At 40.0% G+C, this 22,226-nt stretch overlaps 2 long non-coding RNA genes across 4 annotated transcripts; both read right to left on the bottom strand.

Moving 5' to 3' along the window:
* Positions 1 to 1,111: 1,111 nt before the first annotated feature.
* On the bottom strand, positions 1,112 to 7,474 carry LOC306798573. The gene is made up of 3 exons (XR_013773405.1): positions 7,388 to 7,474; positions 4,207 to 4,280; positions 1,112 to 2,827 (listed from the first exon to the last, which is right to left on the bottom strand). It is a non-coding gene; the product is annotated as an uncharacterized lncRNA (long non-coding RNA).
* Positions 7,475 to 12,088: 4,614 nt separating this feature from the next.
* Positions 12,089 to 22,182, bottom strand: LOC306816989. Of its 3 annotated transcripts, XR_013777834.1 has the most exons (3): positions 22,010 to 22,182; positions 21,681 to 21,778; positions 12,089 to 12,876 (listed from the first exon to the last, which is right to left on the bottom strand). It is a non-coding gene; the product is annotated as an uncharacterized lncRNA (long non-coding RNA). The 3 variants fall into 3 exon arrangements; XR_013777832.1 differs by having other exon boundaries at positions 21,681 to 22,182; XR_013777833.1 differs by having other exon boundaries at positions 12,089 to 12,734; positions 21,681 to 22,182.
* Positions 22,183 to 22,226: the final 44 nt, after the last annotated feature.

Genomic DNA, 22,226 nt, shown 5'->3' with positions numbered 1-22,226 from the left:
GCAGCACCTCTCTGGAAAAGCCTTCCCACTTCAAGCATCTCCTTGTGATTAATCTTTCAACTAGACAATACACATTACTATCTTTAAAAAATGAGGATTTAAGGGCAGAATTCATTAATAAAAATGTGAACAAATCAGTGCCTTCAAGCACTGCAAGACACAGAGAAAGGATGCATGGGCAGAGAGGTCAGGTCCCTTCAGAGACCACAGCTGTAGTCCCTGTCTGTAACTGCCCCCTGGCAGCATTCCTGCATCCAGCCCTGGAATCCAGTCTCCACACCAATCTCCAGATTGATTATTAAGGTGCATGGCATCTCAGTAAAATTCAAATCAAAGTTTCTCTCCTGCAAATTGGACTGGGATCGGTAGCAAAGGTTGATGTAAAAAGTGAGCAATCAGCAATGATCGGGGTTTGTATCACACAAACTTAAAAAACAATCTGGAATAAAAAAATGTGTGCATTATTGCCTTTCACACTTTATCTGATCTTGCACTGCCAGAAAACTTAAACTAAGAGTATATGGCAGAATTCAAGATCATTTTGCAAAGACTTTTCATTCTCCTTCACCAGATTGCTCTCAGTGAGACTTGATGGGGAGGGAATTGGAATACACGATATTAGAATGAATATAAATGGTAAGGATCATGCTCTTCCACAGCACTTCCACTTCAAAGAACAGGTTAATTAACCCTGAATTGAGCAGGCTTTGCAGTCAGGAATAGAGCAGTTCAATTGATAAGAACTTCCTGACCCCTACTTCTTAAGATTCAAGATTCAGTAACCCTTGTTTATGTTAAACATTAGCTTACCCTGTGAGGAAGCTCCAGAAATCAATAGGAATTGCACTTTATGAGAAAGACTGGCAGAATCTGATACCAATTATAAACTCAGACTGGCCCTCAGCTGGGTATTTCTGTCTGCTCTTTTCTTTTTTTTTTTTTTCTTTCCATATTCCTCCTCCCCCATGTCTGCACCCAAGAAAATACAGAACGTTCCCTCTTATAAAAGGCACTTGAATGGCTGCTTCTCCTCTTTTCTTTAATCCAAAAAGTATGAATATTTCTTGTTAAAGGAAGGTAATGTTTGACAAAACCTGGCAGATTTAAGCTGGAAGGAGCCCAGCCTTTTTGACAAAATGGAAGCCACAATTTGTGACTTTTAAATGTGAAGTGGTTTATTTCTTCTTGAAGAGAAAAGTATAGCTGAAACCACTGGAGAAAGCATTAAGGGAAGCAATCTGGACTTAAAGAAGAAGAGATATAAGATCTACACTTTTTTCTTTTACCAAAGCATGTGAGGGAAGAGGTGGATAGGAACAAGGAGACGTATTTTCTATTTGCAGTTCCTTTCCCCAGATTTTCCCAGAAGCAGAACAGGCTGTAGCTGTGTAGAGGAACAGAAAGCCTGAAGATACTGGTAAAGAGAAAAATACCCATGTGATGTAAAAGGGAGGTGGGAGAGAAAAATCCTTCAGCCTTTTATTTTGAGTCAGCTCAAAGTTAAATTACATCTTGCTGCACAGGGAAACCACATCTCCTGAGAGCTGCAGCCTGGGTTTCTGTGTCTCCTCTCTGGTCTGGCCTCCTACATTGGACTCCTTCTCCCAAAATGTCACTGCCACACACCACCCACAGCAATCTCCTTGACTCAGCTGAGCCAGAAAAGTATGTTTTGCTGTTGGAGCAGTCATTGGAATGGGGAGGCTGGAGGATGGCAGGACAGAAATTCAGCCTTCAACCTTCTAGCTCAACAGGCTGAAGGACAGTAAGCTCAGGCTGGGCAACTCTAAACACAAGACATTTTTTTTACATCACCTGATGAAAGAGTTGTTAGTGTGTTAGAGTTGTTCATGTGGCAGAAACTGCCTTTTTGATCAAAAACATGGTTCTGACGGGAAATTTAGGAGCTGATCTATTCTTACTAAAAAGGAATAGCAAAAACCCCAGTGGGATCTCAGGAATGAAATCATGCAGAAATCATCCTTCCAATACTGATGTGCAGGCACAATAGATGCCAGTGTTTTCTGCCACTGAATGACTGTTGCTCATGCTGCCTTTTTCAAAGCTGAGTGACAGATTGGGCTGGAATTAGATGGGAGGCATTGCTACCTTGAAGCTGTGTGAATGTCTGTGGCTTTACAGCACTGACTAGCTTTAAGTCTCTATTTCCCCCCAGTTTAGTAGATACTTTTCTGCATGAATTAGATGCTGCCAGATTTTCTCAGCTTGTTTTTCACATCAGTTTGCCTAAAATTATTGGATACCGAGCAAGCTTAAAAAAACAAAACAGAAAAAAAAAAAGAGCTGGGCCTGGCTCTGGTATTTTTTTCTGCTCATGTCCTAAAGCCATGTCAGGTTGAGATAAGGTACAGAGCATCACAGCATCTCTCCCATCCTCCTTCATTGGCAGCATCCTGGTCTCTGTGGAAAAGAAAACCTGGAGCATGCACTGGCAGGGAATTGCAGCATGGTCAAATAGGTTTGGTATAGAAGAGTGGGGCAGCAAGTCTGCAGGCTCCTCCCTGGCTACAGAGACAGCCAGCAAGCCAGGAGCTCCTTATTCTTTCTGTAGACACAGACAAGAAGATTTACTGCTTAGTGTAACATTGCCTCTGGGGCTGGAATTGGATTTCTCCCCAAACTGTTACTTCCTTCCAAGCTCCTCTTCTGTGCAGAAAATTTTAGCAGGAAATGCCACTGGATTACACAGTTGCTGTCTGCCTGGGCTTTAAATCTGCCAATTTGCATCAGTCTGTAGGCAGTGCTGAGAACAGGCTGAAAGTGACTGCAGCCTTCCTATGCTACTAGTGGCATCTTACTTGCAAATCTGAAACAATTGAAGAGAAAAGGTGAAGTAGGATTAGAGACAGCCAGTTCTGAGATATTAGGAAAAACCTAAACTCTTCTTTTCTCCTCAGAAAAGCAGGTGTGAAACACAGCACTCTTGAGGGATGCCTACAAAACATCAGGATGGAGCCTCAGTGATTGATGGAAGCAAAATGAAGTACAAAATGTCCCCATGAAGTAAACTGTCCCCATTTGTGTAACTGATCATGCTGGGAATGAAAATCGTTGAGAATAAACCTGTCACTAAACACACTGAAAAATTTTTAAAGATAAATTGCAACAGTACCAGTGCACTATGAGAAAGCTGATTCCTACTTGTTTTGCAGAAACAAATAAAATGGGTAAGAGCTCAACTGCAGAAATGTTGGCCAGAAGTGAAGTGCTAAAGCTTTGCAATTACATTTTCTGTTAACAGATAAGCAGGCACATTGTCATGAGAAGCATCACCATGTGGCATCACAACAAAGTCTTCTGATGTTGCCTTTACAGTGTGCAAGCAGGTTTCCACCTCTTAGACAGACCTGCTATCTTGCTGTTCAGTGTTTGGGTTATGCAAGGACTTTGTACCTTGGCAGGCTCAGGAGAAGAGGAGGCAATGTGAACAGCCTGGAAACTGGCTGTCTGCCTTGCTTCTCCTTAAAGGGATTCTGGTGCTCAGAGTTGTCACTTGGGAACTAGACAGAGATGCTGGGCTAGGACTCCTACATGAAGGAACTGCCTTACATGTTGGCTGTAAATCCTCAGTTCAGGACTGGGATGCATGTGTGAGTTAAGTGACTCAAATTTAGAACATTCTCAGACATCTTCTATGCCCAAAGGAAGGCATAAGCATCAGCTAGCAATGCACAAGACACCCAGATGTTAGAAGAAAAGTCAACAAAACTTCAACTTACTGACACCTGTCCTTCTTCCTAGGAGAGAATTTTAAAGGGTAGAGTACAGGAAAAACCCTGCATGTGCTCAATGCTTCCTCAGAGGAGGTTAAATAAACCCTTTAGACTTTGTTGAACCAAGAGGAAACCATAAAAATATCTAGTAATCACCATTCTAGGAGTGCCAACCTTTGCTAAATGGTAACTAACATTATTTCAAGACATTTCTAAATATTTATATCAATGTCATGACTGCAACATCAGCTACTTGAGTGCCTCTCTCCTCAACAGTACGTGCTCCATTTCAGCTGGCATGTTTGAGGAGCTCTGTTCAGTATCTTAGGTGAAGAAACACTTAAAAGGCATTAACTAGCAAATTAACATCCTTGTTTTCAAAGGGATATATGAGAGGAAGAAAAAGGCAAACTCCCGTGTTAGCACTTAAAAACATAAGTGAAATCATACAGAATTTTTAAAAGAAACTAACTTGGACAGCTGCTGTTATGATTATCTTATGAGATTCATTAAAGCCCTGTTTGACATTCAAATAAGTTCCTCTTTCTGTGGTAAGAAAGAAGGAGAGTATGTACTTTAAAGAAATTACAGGATTTAGAAATGAAGATGAAAAATTCAGAACTACCTTGTAGTTACTTTCTGCTCCCTCTGCCCTCTTATAAACTGGAAATATTATGACAAGAGGTACAGTGACCTGTGATGTACTGCAGAAGTAGAAATAAGAAAGTTAACAAGGGAAGCACCAAATTAGACACCTGAAAGAACAGGATTAAAAGATGAATAAGAATATTATATCACTTGTCAGCATGGCATTACAGAGTCCATCTTTTTTTCAGGTTTTATTGAGGAAATTGTCAGATAGGGCTGTTTCTTTCCCAGATACATTCACTCACTTGCATGCCAACAATGCCTAAAATCATCCCATGATGTTCCTATGGGTTTGCACTGCACCTTTCTCCCCCTGTGCTATCCATGGGGCACAGCTGCTCCATGCAGCTCATTCTGAGAGTGGGACTGAGCCTCCTCAGGGCTGCTTCACAGGCTCCTGCAGCCAGGGCACAGATGATCCTTGTGCTCCCTTCATTAAAGCATTTTATTACACAAGCAAAGGGGATTTGTACCAGCTGAGATACCCATCTCCCTCTCTGCCCCATCCAGTCATCCCATGACTGCACAGATCACCTACATGTTTCCACTATAGCTTGAGAGGAACTAAAATATGTGGGTGCATTCTTCTCCTCATTTATTATCCAGCAGTTCAGGCTTCAGGTGTGGATCTTCCCAAAGCAAGATCAGAACTTGCTGCATTTCAGGCAAATGCTTGCAGGTATTAAACATGTCATGAGCCATCCAGGATTATTCAGAATATCCAGCAGCCATATACCAGGGTATTTCTTTCCATATGTGGTCTGTAGGAGGTAATGATCAAATACTATGATGATAAAGATGCTCTAAAAATATACAAAATCTGAGTAGATTAGACTAAAATAAACATGGACCAGGATGTGTTGGGAGATGATTGTTTTACTTGGAGCTTTCACCTTAGTGTGGTAAGAACTAGATTTTTTTTCTTTCCTGGTATATTGTAAATCTTGTGTTTTTCCCTAGGCAAAAAGATGTACAAAAAGAGAACATTGTAAGTGGGTGAAAAATATAAGAACTGGCAGACTGAAGTGTCATGGATGATGACACTTTCTGCTTTTTATCAGCTGATTAGCTGAATTTTACATTTGATTTCGTGCTGGTTGTTAGCCTGGGAAAAAATACATTTTATAAATTTAAAAAAATCAGGAAAAACCCAGCATATTGCAATATATCTTTAACTATTATATGCAAGCAAACTCTTCTTAGAAATGGATTCTCACATTCTAAGTGGCTTCTAAGAAGTTGATTTTGACCTTTAAAGGAAATTTTAGTTATATAGAAGTTTGAAGTGACACACATTAAAGACTGAGATGTTCAGATGTTATAGTAGCTGGTTCAATATTCAGCTATCAGAAACCAGCAGGATTTTCCTCTTGCTTTTCAGTTTGCACAGGTTTGTATTGCTTGGCACCTTGCATTAGAATTTAACTGGCAATAAATCTCTGTCAAAAACCACTCTTATCAGAGTGAATTCCAAATGGTTTGGAAGATGATTTGGTATCCAAATACCTCCATTCCCACAAACACTCCTCTCTAGAAATAAGAGACTGAGTTTCAAGTTAATCAAACATGAGACAAGATTCTAATTGGTCTGATTTTCTTTCAGAAGGATTGATCTGCCCTTCACAGTTTCTGGCACATGCCCCTAAATAAGCAACATGTCACATCCCTGCTGCATCTGTGGGACTGAACAAGCAAAAACTTTCAGCTACAAAGGGATGTTCAGCCAAGGCCACTGAATTCCAGTTCTACCTGTATGATCCCACTTGATTTACCAAAGGCTGATCCCTTAGATATCTGCTCAACCTGTCTGAAATGACTCACTGGAAACATTCTTAGCATATGCCTTAGAAAAAAAATGAAAAAAGCAGCAGAGGAGTGGAAGGAAAATAATGAGAGAAAAGGCAAAATAACTGTTCTGTGTTAGTTAATCTCTCAGAGCCTAATTTCATCTTGCATTTTGTCACTGTAAACCTCTCAATTATTTAAGTAGTCATTTTTTCCTGTTTTTGTTATTTTTATAGGGACTGTGCAGATTGATCTGGAGAATTTCTATTTTGGATGCCATTAAGTAAGTATTATCTGTTCATTTTGACAGCTGATCTCTGACAAGAAATCTGCTGTTATCATTCCTCTGTCTTTTTTCTGGGTTCAAATGGAAACATTTCACTTGAAATATTCTCACTGCAAATATAAGACTTTATATATATATATATATATGACATTATCTCATGTATTCTGGCTCTCTGAAAAAAAAAAAAAAAAGTCCCAGGGTCTTTTTTAACATCTTTCATATAGCCTACACTTCAATAAAGATGAAATGTTTATCTCTTCAATCTGTCTGGGATACATCTATGCAATAGGAGAATACAGTTAGAAAGGTGCTACAGCAAGAATGTTAAATGCCCACAGACATGTCATGTCATGAATATTGATTTAGTTTAGTTAAGGCATCTGACACTTCCTTTTATGAGGGGATGTTCCTAAAAGAATGTCCTGAACTTTGGGAACACCCTTATCTGCTATGTGATCTGAATTAATCTTCTGCTATATCACAATTTGCCTTTCCATACTTTCTGTTTCTTCTGCTGAAAGTTTCACAGGAAGAAAGAGTCACAGTAAGCTTTGTTTCTTTACTGCTTATCAAGACCACTGCCTCTCTTGGAATCTAAATACTATCGTGGAAATCTACAACTCAACTTCTTTCAGATCCAAGAAACACAGTACACATCCACGTGTATTTATCCAAAGATAAAACTCCTTTCCCCATTAAAGCATATTTCTTAATCTTCTGAGGTGACACCAGGAAATCATACACTGCCCCTCACATCACATCCTCTTGGCTTCTCCCCTGCTTTCAGCTACAATTTGCAATTACAGGGGCTCCAGAGCAGCCCCACTTCCAAGCAGAGTCATCCTGCTCCCCATCTCTGGCTCTGTGCAACAAGCCCACCCCATCAGGTCCCTGCTCACTGAAGGGTCACGTCCCTCCCAGGACATTTTGGTACCTCAGGCTTCATCTTTGTCTGTCAGGGAAGACTTCAAAGTGCTGCTGGGGTCAGGGTTCAGATCCTTCTCTGGAAAAACAAAAGAAGATTCTAACTGTAGCTTATGAGGAATGATGCAAAGCAACTGATTGCATTTTGTCAAGGAGAATGAACTAAGCCAGGGCTACCCAATAAACAAATCACTTAAAACAATTTGCAAGTCATATTAACTCCACATTCTTTTAGGAGGTATCCTGAAGGACTTTAGAGAGACTTTCACAGAGGAGTTGTACCTACCAGGAGACAAAGCACTGACTGAAACACTAAAACCCATGAAATCCAAGCAGTTCCATACTGGAAGGAATTTTATTCCTGTTCTTGAAATGCAGAAATTTCAAAGTACTAAAGTGTAAGCAAAGACAGTGATAGTAAGGTAGCCTAAATCACTCCTTCAGGAATTCCAGACACAATCAGGAAAGTAGGTACCCAAACTAAACTGCAGAAAAGAAAAATATTGCAGTAAAGGAAGGGAAATGCATAAAACAAAATGCTAGCCATATATACTTGTCTGTTGTTGAGTTATAATTTACTCACAGTAATACCAGAAAGAATTATAACTCTATAACCAATCTTGAAAATACAAGGAGAGCTGACCAAGTTCCCAGTTGACAACCAGACCACACAACTGTCCCTTGTGCCTGGATGAGACTGAGCAAAGGGAGTATAAATATCCTGAAGATGTTTCAGAGGCTGTTTATCACTTAGTAGAATGGAAAGCAGCACAGGCAAAAAGGTCAGTGACACAAGCTGGACCTGAGGTAGCTGGGAAGAAAGGCTGGTTTGGGTAAATTTCTTAATGATCCTTCTGATGCCATGTGCTTAGAAAAATAAGTAAGGACAACCTGAATTCCACGGACAAAATCCCTTGCCTTAATGCCAATTTGCTCTAATGACATTAAATCTTGTTTTGAAACGGATGAGGTTATACAGGGTAAGGGCAGAAACTGGATCCCTATCCAGGGAGATGCTTACAATTCTCCAGAGGATGATCAGTAATAAGGCAAATGCAGTTCTTACTCTCTAAACCCGACATGGGTAATGGCAAGCTATTCCCCTTTTCATACTCTATTACAACCTGTTTTTGCTGCTGCTGCTAACAGCTGCTGGTGGTGCAGCAGCCTGGGGATGCTCACTGGGCTCAGCCCCGAGGTGCTGAGGGCTTCACACACACCCAACAAATGGAACTTGCAGCCTCCCCCTGCCCAGGAGCTCAGCTTCAGCAGGACAAAGCAAGCAAATGGCAGGAGGAGAGCAGAGTGTGGAAAGATGGGAAGGGAATCAGCCAAAGGTCACCTCTCAGGGTCGGGAGGACAAGCAGAGCCAGGCTGTGCTTGTCCAGACCTCTGGAGCCCCAGCTGATCTGCACTGATTCCTTGCTGCCACTTTCCAGAGAGCTGGCTCTGGCCAGGCTCTTCCAAAACAGAACTTGCACAAATCCCCTGATTTCTTGCCCTTTACTTGCATTTTGTGATACAGATGTTTACTTGCCCCTAACAGAAAAGTTCAGGTCACCTAAACAACCTGATGATTTTTTTTCAGCTCCAGCTGAAGGCAGTGGATGCCCAGCAAGAATACAACAGCACGTTGGACACGAGGAGCTGCACATCAGCCTCTGTTGGAAGGGAAGGGTCAGCAAAGCACTTTCCAAAACTGATTAAAAGCTCTGCTCAGCTGCAGGAGGGTGGGAGATGGCAGCCAGGCTGACAGCTGGCACATCCTCACTGCAGAAGGATGTGGAGGTGGAAGTTTCTGTCAAGGGTAGGAACACAAATCCTTCTTGATACCAGGAGTCATAAAATCTGTAACAGTGAATTAGGAGAGAACAAACAGGTTTTCTGCTTTTTTTAACCCCTTGACAGAATTCCAGCTGTTTCTTGCCCATAAAATACACAGAAGTAAACTTGAACCCTGGAAACCACAGAAAAAGTTAAAATAAATATATTCCAGGGAATTGAAGTGCTACAACAACATTTGTAAAAAACCCCAGAAAAATAATTAAATTTTAAGAGGAGTCAATTATATTTCTTTGGGGATTTTTTTTTTGGCATGCTGCACTCACGTTTTCCAACTTCTCAACTGCAGATGCCAGAACTTACTTTTTTTTTTCTATAAAGTGGCATTTGAACATTACTAAATTACAGCTGAAGTGGGAACCAACACAATGCTAAATAAGAACACCAATACAGACACAAATGCCAATGCTGGTGATGCAAAAAACCACTAAACTATTTCATCTGAGTAAACAGCATAGGAAAGAAATTGAATTTTTGAATTACTAACAAGTTAAATCACAAATTTTAGGGTTTGCTATTAAGTATGATAAACCACAAGAAACTTTATCACAAACTATTAGAGCTGGCATTAATTTGTGCTTGGCTTCCACTGCATAAAGCCCAAGTGCACCCCTGAGAGGGGAAATCCTTGTGCCTCTGGAAAATAACTGTGAACTTTGCCCTATGGCAAGTTTGTAAGAGGCTGACACAGGAAAAAAGAAGTGAGTGGAAAGGATCTGACTGGAAACACAATAGCAGACTTAAAAGGCTCTGATAAATGAAAAGTCATTCCAAGATTAGGGTCTCATTCAAAAAAATAACAAAGACATTTTCTGGTATGTGGCTGAAAATAGATTCCATATGAAAATGCTTAGTAGAGCTTATCAATACTTTTCATTCTCAGCAGCCTCTGAATAAATGCAGCAATTTATTTTTAAAAGGCATTTAAAAAATATTCTGTAATTTAGACGCAGTAGCTACACAACTAATCTCTTCATTTTTCCAAACCAATAATGCAGTTTTAAAGATTTTGATGTTACAATTCCTTCACACTTTTTTCCCCTTCCATCTGCCTGATCTTGTCCTCACTTCTTGTAAAAATACTACCAGCGAGGAAAAAGAAAACAACTTTCTTTGCCTGAAAACTGAACTGACTGAAGAATCAGTTGATTCAAATGTTCCAGAAGCTTTGTGGAAAATTTAGAGAAAGCACTGAGAAACGTTTATCATTTTCAGACCATCTCTAATTCCCAATGAATCTTTGAATCTCCATTCAGGGTATATGTAAAATTCTGAACTTTGTACTGTTGTGGACAGAATTTGTTCTCTTTTTCCATAAGAAACGCAAACAACCAAAAATCCCAAACAACCTCAACAAACCAAACCGATGGAATTTTTAAAAGACAAAGCACGTTTCTCACGGAGCACAGGAGCCTGAGAGCCAGCAATGGCACACGGGCGACCCCTCGCTCCGGCAGAAAACACCACCCAGCCTTGCCGGAGCCATCTAGCTCTAAACCCCGGCCCGAGCGGGGCAGGGATGGTGCTGTCTCGCCCTGAGCCTGCCGTGCTTCCCTTCCCAAACAAACGCGGCGGATCCCAGCGGGAACCGGGAACCGGGAACGGGGAGCGCCGGGCCAGCGCCACCTGCTGCCCAGCGCCGGGAATGGCCCCGCGGGCGGCACAAACGCGCTCCCGATTGTTCGCCTCTCCTTCTCCTTGGAGATGTCTCATCTTCACCCAACAGCGTTCTGAGCCGCGAGTCCATTCAGTTTACGTTCAAAACACTGGGTTTTGGTTAAATGCATCCTCTCTGTTTTCAACCAGACAGGTTGAATTTGCTCCGCTACTAAATATTCAGTGTAGGAATCTGGGAATCCAAACCACCCAAAAGTCAACTCTGCAACCATGACTCAAGTGAATAATCATAAGACATCTGTGGGACTACTTCCAGGAGTGGGAAAAGCAGCATATGTCTCCAAAAGTGCTCAGAGCAGTGCAATTCTGCTAATTCTATCATGCATCGCCTATCTCCAGGTTGAAGGCACAGCTTTGGGAGTTCTAGTGCTTCCACGTGAATCTGAATTCTAATCTAAAAAGAAAAATCAATTTTTAACTCTGTAAGATAAAAAAAGATTTCGGGAAATAAAGCAGTAATAAAATATTTTCAAATTTTTGTGAATACCATGAAGAGATCATGGGCACAGATGCCTGGAAATGACAATACTGAGCAAACTATGAAATTTGCTCTTGGAGGCAGCAGCTCACTCAGTACCTCAGCCTTCCAGGAAAGAGCTTCGAGCTCTGCAGGCTTGCACTTCACCTTCTGCCCTTGCTGAACACCCCTGTGCAAGAGGCTGGAAAACAGTTCTGAATCACTTAGGGGAGGAACGGGGAGAGGAGGGGATACTGACAAATCCTATTTATTTTCACAGATCAAATGTGGCAACTGTGGGTAATTACAATTGTATTATTTAAATAAATGATAACTACAGTGTATATCCTTCACCAGAAAAATCACCTAAATGCAGATATAGCCCAAAAAATCACCATGTACTGTATTATTCCTCTTAGTGCTTTTATTAAAAAAAAAAAACAAAAAACCAAAAACAACGAAACAACTAACATACAAATCTAATTTATGGCTCGTTTCTTCCCATTTCCACAATGATCCCAGGTTTTCTGCAAGAGTAGAATGAAGCAACCTAAAGCAGCAAATGTTTCCTCTTCATTGTCTAAAATCTGGCAGTTCATAGGGTTGTATGATGCTATAGGGAGCTTATTTTACTGTTCTTCTGTTGTGGTTTTCACCCTTAAGTGATTTTTTTTTTAACTTTCTTTTTCCTTTTGCTTGCTGTTCAGGCCAGTCTGCATCTTCTAGCAGGAATTCAGCACAGCATCTCGACTGCATCTTCAAACATAACTTTTGCAAGCTGATGCTCACAGTGTTTCTGTTTAGAGATTTGTTTTTGTGGGGAAGCAGGCAGGTCCTCCTGGTTGCTTCTGAAAGCATCTCTTCACTGCATTTTCCATCTGCACAGGCTTCTGTTTCAACCACTAAGGTCAAGTCTGTGTGGTTTTCCCACTCTGCCTGTTGCATTAGTGGCACTCTGAAAGTGAGACTTGCACTGGACAGGAAGAGTTTGGTGAATTTTTAAACACCATTATTGATTTCACATTAATTTTCTTTATGAACCAGGGAAAGCTCTTATGCAAGTGTATAACAGCCAAGAAATATTTGACAAGTTGTTTAAAATCTATTGCCTGGAAGAAGCCTAATAGATAAATTTATTTATTTTCCTGATATTTTAGTATATTCTTTAAACATATTTTCACTGATTATTCTTATCCATCCTGAAGGATACAGCACAAAAGTGATCATATATTACCTGCAGCAGAGGTGGCTACCTGCTGGATCTTTTCCACAAGAGACTTGGATATTTTGCCTAAAGCTGGTTTTTTCATTGCCTTCAATGAAACATTATTAGAAAATAATGATTTTGCCTCTGCACCAGTCCACACCAATTCTATGGCTTCTGTAAAAGGGCAGATTCTTCTTTATATGCAAACTTCTCTACCTGTTACATCAGTTTCGTTCACATCATGAATGTTCTTTTTAGATACAGATTGCTCTTTAGTGAATAACTTTTTAGTCATTCTTTGGCCTCAGAAAATTACCTGTGAATGTTTTATGCAAGAGTATTCATTATGAACAATTAATGTACTGAAAATGTAAGCACCTCAAGAAGGCATTATATAAAAGATGAGCAAATTCATGGTCATGCATCATTCAAACTTCCTGCACTTTTCTTCCTTTTAAAATTTATGTCTTGCATTGTAGTACAATAGCTTGCAACAATGTTATGACCTGAATGGAATAATGGTAAAAATGCCTGTGTAGTTTAGAAAAATTTTAGAAATCAGGAGTTTTATTTTATCTGCTAGCATTTTTAGGTATGACACATCACAGCTTTATAGTAATTTAGAGTATTTACTTAGCAACATGTCTTCACATGTTTTTTAACCAGAAACCAAAAAAATTTGGTTCAGACAAAGCTTCGGTCTACACAGACACATTCATAGGAAGTGAGTAAAGACTTTTGTATCAACTGGAGGGTGGAAGGATTACTTGCACCCACTTATATTGATATTTGTTAAGTTTTATAATGTAGAACACTGAATTTAAACCACTTAAACCTTTCCCTGTGACATGTGGAAGGATCTTAGATTATTTCATTTCATTTAGTATGCTTTAAGCATTGAAAATAATGCATGTTTGATACCACATCCAAAATGCCCTAAAAAGTATTTTAAAGGTGCTGCCAGCTAATTAACCAAATCCAGGAGCAGCAGATTTTAATCTAATTTCCAGTAAAATTGAAGTAACAGTGCAGCTGGTTTGCAGTGCTGAAGGGAGAGGTCACTTCAGGTGATCAGCTGCAGTCACGGGCAGTACATACCTCTCTCACCCAGTCACAGCACCACACCCAGGAGAAGGTGAGCAGAGGAGTTCACTGGCTGGTTCCTCCTTGGAAAGAACAAAGGGCCCCCCAAAAACCAAGAGAACCTTCAGCTCTGAGCCTTGCAAGTATCAGCTTCCTGCTCTGATTTACAGTCACTCTTCTAGGTCACAGTACAAGTGTTATCTTTGTGCCTTTTTGAGGTGACAGGCACAAGAAGCCTTGGGTTTATGAAAGGAAGGTTTGTTGGTAGGGCTTTATTCATTTTTTTTAGCTGACAGAGGTAATTGCCAAGTTTAATACTGAGTTAGTACTGAAGTACTTTGTAGTTTAGAAAAAAGTCATCAGTTGCAGAAAGATTAGGAATAAATACAATGGCAGCTGACTCTCAGTAATAGACTACAATAAGGGAAATATTGTTGGACTAGGGTACATATTCCAATTCAATTATACTTGGCAGCTCAATTAGAATTGCTCACTATAATACAGATATTTCCTCTTTCAGTGTACTTTAGTAATGGATATTCTCCCCTTTTTATCTCACATATGAGTGATGAACAGGATGTTTCTAATTAAAACCAACGCCAAACATTCCATTCCCCAATCTTCACCTTTTTATGTTCCTCCACTGACTACCCTTCCACACCTCCAAAAATTGACTCATAGATTGGGCTGCCACCTTCTTTTTCCACGCCTCACAGGCCAAATATGGAAACCCTGCACAGACATAAGCCCAACAGAGTGTGGTGCAACAGAACCAGTGACCTGTTAAGATGATCATACAGGCTGTGGAAACTCTGTGACTTTGAGAGCTGGACCTCCCCTTTCCACCCAACATGTTCAGAGCTATGCAAAATTCCAGCACTGAGCAGCCACAGCCCAACATTGACTACTGCACCTAATGCCATGTTGGAACAGAGCATAGAGAAAGAAAATTAGGACTTGATGCTTTTCTTTCTTCTCAGCTGTTTTCTGTCTCACTTAAAAAAAAAAAAAAAAAGTAAAATGCCTGACTGCATTTTTGGTTGTGAACAGCTATTAATTAGCCCATACCCAAAGTGGTTCACAGAAGAAATGCCATCTACACAGATGTAAATCTGGAAAAAACCAACCTGCATCAAAATGTCTGGTTTTGCCAAGCAGCTTACAAGGCAAAGTAATCACACAGTAATAAGATGACCAGTTTGACAAAAAACAAAGACAAGGATCAGCTGTTAAGAAACAACAATTACAAAACAAACAATAAAGGTTGAACATTTATAAACTTCTAGAATAACAGATTCTCTACTGATGTTGAACATGAACTTAGAGTGACAGTCAGTAACTCGTTTCCATAAAATAGCATAGAGACATCACTTCCCTTCATTCAATTCCTAAAGGAAAATTCTCTAGAGTATTACACTATTCTTACTCAAGTTTTCCTTCTTAGCTTAGCTGAGACTTGAAAATATATTATAATCTTGATTTCCCATTTTTCTTTTTTGATTTGCTGTGAAAAAAGCCATAAAAACTTAAGCAACAAGAAGATTTAAGACTCAGGAACTCAGTGACTCAGTAAATCTGAGTTTGTAGTATACTGGACACAGCCAAGTGGAAGAAAACCAGATTTTATTTAACATATTTAAGTCAGTTGTTCTGTAAGCTGTCCTGACAGTGAATGTACATTTACATACCATATAAATTTTGTTAAGGCCCAGATCACACTCATGCTCATCACTAAGAGTTGGTGGAGAGGATTTTATAGTACCATTGATCTCATTTACACACACATTCTTCTGAATGGATGATCTATCCTCCATGTCTGCTTATCAGCATAAAATAAGATAATGATAAGAACCTGACACTTTAGGGATTCACCATGGAAACAGGATCATTAGGGAATCAAAAAGATCACAAGCAAGCTTTTAATGTGATAAAGATGGAATTGGAAAACCATCTAGATCTAGAATAACAACTGAGTAGACTCAAAAGGGGATACCAGGAGCATGCTACCCTTAAAACATATTATATTTTATCAGTTATTCCTAGGAAAACACCTGTTGTTGATTAACTGATCCCACTGAGGTGTAGGAATTTGTACATGGAAAATGGGGGATAAACAGAAGCAAACATATCACCAACATTAGGATAACTGGACAAAGTACACAGCATTGGAGGAAGTCACCAACAGATACTGGCCTGTAAAACACTTCTTGCCAACTTACCTGCCACATGTCCTCAGCAGCAGAAGTCTGAAGCTCCTTGACAGCAACCACCACCATGTGGCAACAGAGAAATGAACTGTTTGAAGTCATTGTGCAGCTTGGTCTCTACTCACTACATGCTGCCACCTGCCTGGATGCACAGCCCAACCACAGAGCAGGACATGGGGCTGCAGAAGCAGCCTACAGTGCAGCTCCTACAGCAGCACAACTATGGCTGAGAGCATTCCAGCAAAACAGACCTAATTAGGAATGACTTTCACCCACAGGTCCAGGGAAATACTAAAGGGATGATTCCAGGATCACAGTAAACCAATCTGTCTCACACTTCCTTCATGTAAGGGACATCCTTTCCCTCCACTTTCCTGCACTACCACTGCACATGTCTGAAAAATAGCTGTGCCTTCAGCTGGATTAGTTTGCAGTCATTTTACTTCCTTGATCTGCCTGTGCTGCTGCAGAAATGCTGGTTGATATAACAGGGTACAGCAGAGGGGCAAAAAAAATGTGATTGTGAAGAGCAGGATTGCTTCCTAAGGGCAACAGCAATTTGGAGCCTAATTACAAAACACTCTTCAGGGCATCCAAAAATGCTTTCTGATGAAATATTTATCGATCATGAAAATAATTAGACCTTATCCCCATTTATCAGATAGGGGACAACCAAGAGGTCCACCTGAGACAAGACAGAAAAAGGACCTAAATTCTTCTCTTCTACCAGCTCAAACTAGTGAAAGAGCATGCAAGACATATGCACACAATATGCTATCCCTAGCCAGGTCCAATCTTTTCTATACTGAGAAAACACTTGCAGTAGAAAAGGATACTACAGCTTTGGAGCAGGACATTTAAAATGTCATCTGTCTACCATGCAGCAAAGTAAAAAACTAATCTCTTTCTACCATGAACAACTTGTTCCCACCAGTTAAAAAATAACAGGTGTTGTTAGGGTTTAAACTGTCAGTACCAATAAAACCCACACCCACCTGCCCTCCAGATTGGAGGTGAGGGCAGCTGTACACATGTGCTGATGGTGAGACCACTTCCACCTTCCCACCTTCAGGATTGAAGGTGGCATCACTTCTAACAGCTGACCCCTCTCTGTATGGAGATACCAAATCCCATTTAAGCAACCCACCTTTGGATGCTCTACAATGCTGCCAACTGTTTGACACATTGAAAATGAAGACAGGGATTCCTGTATTTAGCTGATCATAACAAAGAGGAAGCAAAGTGTCCCTAACTGCTCCTGCCTCTCTAGGCCTGTGATAGACCAGCTTCAGGGAACGTAAGTACTTGGTAAAAATGAGGAGCTCAGAATCCCACTGAGATATTTTTAAGGAAGAACCAACCCCCCCAGTCAGCAAAAAATTTCATAAAGAAGCCATTTTTTTCCTTTGGTAGGTCTAAATGTGGAGCCAGACTCATGTAACTCCAAGCCTCCTGGTATTAAATGATTGATTTTCCCAGTTGGGAGTATTGGATGTACTTCTTGTAAACATTTCTCATTTGGGACCTGACTCAATTCATTATGTTTAAAGATCTCTTCAGGCTGCATCCTCTCCAAGGCAATATAAATATCATCCACATCAGCCTTATTTGGGGGACAGAAAACCCTAGCTCTAAAGACAGAACTCATCATATGGACATACTGCTGATGCAATGTGCAGAAGTTGGCTCCAAGGATAAAAACTGAGTGGAGCCCATATCTGATCTCTGTACATGCATGTCTGAAAATGAACAGCAAGAAGCAAACCTTGAGTGAATGAGAACCACTAAGTCAAAATAATAGCTCATCTCCCATAAAATTATGTGATTAATACCCAATCTATTTTAATTAATTTTAAAAATGAAGCTTTGCATCAGATCAGACTATATGAAACTCCTAAATTCAGTACAATCCAGAGGATCATGTTTGGGGATTTCATTGGGTACTATCAGGAAAAATCAGCTGAAAATATAGAATGGATACTTGAAACAATTCCATACTCCTTCTCCCTCCCCTAACCATACTCCCAAAAAAAAATCCAGAAGGCAGTGGTGTAGATCTTTATCTAGCTATGAAATTGACCAAGACAGCTAATAATGCTTTAAAACAATGCTTTAAAACAGACAATTCCTCCAGGACATTTTTTTAGAAGTTGCTTTTATTTAAAAAAAATAAAAGTACCACTCATGCTTCCAAGAGAGCTTTTGATAGGGCAGAATTAGAATTAACACTTTAGATAAACATGTTGCAATAGTCATGTGAGCTTATAGGAAACAACACACATTCCCCACCCTGAGGTCTTTATTTTTAGTGCAAAAACCAGGTTGGTATAGCAACAGAAAACATCCCAGCCACAGACATTCACCCAGAAGGCAACCCAGGAAGGTCAGCTAACATCAAGCTGGATTTTAGGAGACATGGATTCGAGGTAAAAGAGATTTAAGGGTCTTTTTCTGTAAGAGTGGGAAGACTTTAGCTGCATGAGATGGGTTGTAAAATGCAATTAAGAGGAAGTGAGGGTCAGAGACATTGCAACAAAATGACACTGGAATTTTTGAGCTGCACAGCAAGCATGTTCAACCAGTTACAGCCATCATTAGCTATTTCTGAAAGGCCAAACATATTCCAATCTTAGGAGAAACAGCCCTGTAAGTTTAAAGAGCTACAAGTCAGAAATTCACACTGGGTCAGTCCCAAATCTTCAATGCAGTATTTTTAGTCCAGGGACATATTAGCAGCATATGAGATGGTCAGAAATAATAGGCAAAATTCTTATACTTCTGAAAGCAGTAACATGACACTGTGGAGAAAGCCTTAGCTAAGGACTCCTGTACCCTGGTTTCTGCTCATAGCCCTGTTAATAGCCTGGAAATGCTCTTGGACAAGGCATTTCAGCCCCTTCTGCTTCACTTTCATCCATACAGAGGAAGAGACATAATTCCTTTGCAAAACCACTTGAATCGATTCAAGCTCACAATAAAAAAAAATGACTCCTTGTATTTCTTGTTCAAATCCACAAGCTATAGCTAAAGGCTGGTGGGTTTGTATAATAAACTATAACCATGTTCTCAAAATATTTCTTGTTCTCTCACAAATATTAGGAAGCTAAAGCTAGGGAGAATATTGTGCAATTGCCACTTAATTAAAAGCCAGCAATTCAGCAGGGGGGTTACTGTTTTGTTTTCCAATTTTCAAAATTATTGTTGCTAAATAATGTTTAAATAGAGTTTTAGGTCATCATATACAAGTTGAAGTCTGTCCTTATGTTTTGTGAGCCCCTTAGAAGTAATTCACAGATCACAGATTCATTGAAATCATGACAACTTAAATGAATCTGCTCCCCATTCAAAGCATTTCTAACAGGCTCTGAAGCAAGGCTTTTCAGGTTGCTAGTTGACATACATTAAATAGAATAAAAATAGTGGTGATTCCTGCAGATCACCCTGGCCTCAATCAGCCTTGCTGACTTTACATTTTACACTGTCCCACAGTAACTTCCCCATCCTGCTTATTCTGTGACCCCACTATCTCTAATCTCTCAGCAGTACTCAGATTCTAGAAAAGAAACACTGATTCACTATCTTGATATTTAAGTTGTTTTAACTGTCATCAGTATAGAGAAAGTCAGCCGACTCAAAGTTGCTCTTCTGTCTCTGCACATCACCCTCACAAACAGGAATCCCCTTCATCACAACTTGCACTACATCTCTCTATGGAGCTGCCTCATCTCCAACTATTCTATGTTAACACATAATTAACATGTTACTGTTATCACTAAGCACTCTATGGCATCTCTTCCTCCATGCAGGAGGTGATCTCTTCAAAGCAGCAGAAGAAGAAACAGAGAATCAGTTATCATTAACATTTAAATACACACACATTTGAAGTTCAGAACAGCTTAGAAAATGGTCTGAATATGATGAGCTAGCACTAGACAACTCTGTCCAAATTGCTTATGCTATAAATTCTCCAAGCAAGCTCCTCACCCAGGTCCTACACCTTTCTGTTCATAATGTGAGGCTGTTCAAGGGTCACCAAAAGGTGATTTGTGGCCAACATAACCAGCCCAGCAAGCATTTCTATTGTCGACAATTATGCAAAAAGATCACTGTACAATTTAGCTCCACTTCCCAATCCCTCTTCCCAATTTAAATAAAGTAAAAGCTGTCTCAACAAAGGCAAAATTATCTTGCCAGTATAAATCACACCCACATTCAGGAATGGCTTATTAGCACATCATAGAGGATGGCTTAAAGCACCTCCACAGTGGTCAATACAATGAAGCCCAAATTCATAATTTCAGTGCCATTTCCATCAGAGAAGGGTGTTTTCCTTCTCAGAGGCTTTACAGCAGCAATAGAGCACAGGATGGCTAAGTAGAACATTTAAAAGACTGACAAACAAACCTGAAATTATGAACAAGTCCCAGACAGGATACATTGAATAGCTAGGAGAAGACATACAGATATTTTGTTGATAATGTTTTGATGAGTTTTCAAGCTTTCTACAGCACAGCCAAGAATGTCAGACAAGAGCACAACAAATATTTCTTTACTCCATACCTTGTAAGCAAACACTGATTATTTACAGGAATAACATTTTTTTTTTTTGCACCAGTGTGATTTATCTACTAAGTGAATCAAGTCTGTATTATTCAGCATATTTTCTCATCTTTTCAAATCAGAGCATTTATCCCAAACTTCTGCATAACTTCTATAGATTGCCCTCAATGTATTTTGGTTGTCAGTGAGAGTACTTCTTGGACCTTAAGGAGCTAATTACAGAAAGTGTTTTTTGTAGGCCAAGAAACCATTCAGTTTCAAACTAGTTCAAGATTTCTAAAGGTAGTTTAGAGTTTGCTTTGATTAACTAAAGTTTCATTCTAGTATCAGAACCTTTAGATCCTTAAACGGTGTATGTGAAAAGTAGTTTGTCATTCATTCTTCAATAAGCTTTCAAAGATTTAGAGTACTAAAAATTTGGATACCTACATTGAGCAATTTCAGCTAATCTTGTGACACCAAGAATTCATTTGCTTGGTGAAGAGAGCACAACTAGAACAGGAATAGATACAAACAACTGAAATATTCCAGTTTAAAGATAAGTTTTCAATTAGGGGGAAAAAAAAAAATCCTTAACCATGCCACAGTAAATGCAGCATAATACTTGGGTAGGGTTATTCTTCCCATTCGAGAGCTAAAGCAGAGTTTTACAATGCTACTACCAAAAATAAAGATACTTTAATGATATTTACTTGTAATTATGTAGCTCTACAGAATATTCAGCACAGTAGCCTGGTAATTGTCATGACAGAAACTGGCCCCCAACAGACTGATGTTTGTATTCTTTATCCCTACAAAATTCTTCTCACAGGAGCTTGACTTCATTATTTCTACCCCTAATATAAGAGAAGTTGGCAAGAATTGCTTCCCTTGGACATGCAAAAACATCCTCCACTGTTTCTCCAGACATTCTTAAAGGCAACAAAATGTTAAGTCTAAAAAACGCTCTTTAACAACTACTGAAATTTCTCATATGTTTATATTTGGTCTAATATGAAATGAGAGTTAGATTTTCACTGTCATTTCCCTTAGAATCACAAGTATAAATGTTCTTGAAGCTTCTTGCTTTTTAGAAACTGTCATTTCCTTTAACTATATTATACCTTCGTTTGTCAGCTCACAACAAGCTCCTATCTAATGTGTTTTTAATTATCATCATTTATTTATATTTTATACCAGACAACACTCTTTTGCTTTTCAGGCATAGACAAGGGCCCTGGATCCAGAAGCTCTCAGAGCTTAGTTTAAGTAGGACTCTACACAAACCCACCTTCACAGCATTAGAAGCAGATTCCTGAGCAACTCTACTAATAGAGAAGATCTCTTCCTTACTGCTTGTGTTGTGCCATCCATATTATTAAGTGACTCCTGGAAAGGAAAAAGACCAGAGCTAGCTTCGTTTACTTTTTTTCCCCGCTCTGAGGCCGCCAGCTGAGCACCAACACAACACACGTAATAAAGAAGAAAAAGCCTCATACGCTTGTCTAAATCCCAAAATAAAGAGCATTATCGTTGGTTTAGCAAAAGGGAGCACAAACACGAGAGGGCATACCGGCCAAGTAACATACACAGATCCAGAGGGAAAAAATGGTTACCAACCAGTCGGGAAACCGAAACGAGCCGGCACCCAGAGCACGGCTAATCCCAGCCCAGGCAGGGTTACCAAGGCGCACGGCACCACAACACGGCACCGCCGCCAGTCGCCCGCCCTGTCTCTCCCCTCATCACACACGGCCTGAGCGCAGCCCGCCGGGCTGCCAGCGGCTTCCGGGCCGCCCCGGGCCCGGCTCCTCACGGGCGCCGCCGCCACAGCCAG

The sequence above is a fragment of the Erithacus rubecula genome (genome assembly GCF_903797595.1).
Source record: "Erithacus rubecula genome assembly, chromosome: 2".
Taxonomy (NCBI): Eukaryota; Metazoa; Chordata; class Aves; order Passeriformes; family Muscicapidae; genus Erithacus; species Erithacus rubecula.
The sequence above is the reverse complement of the archived record's forward strand: the minus strand, read 5'-3'. Positions and strand labels throughout refer to the sequence as shown.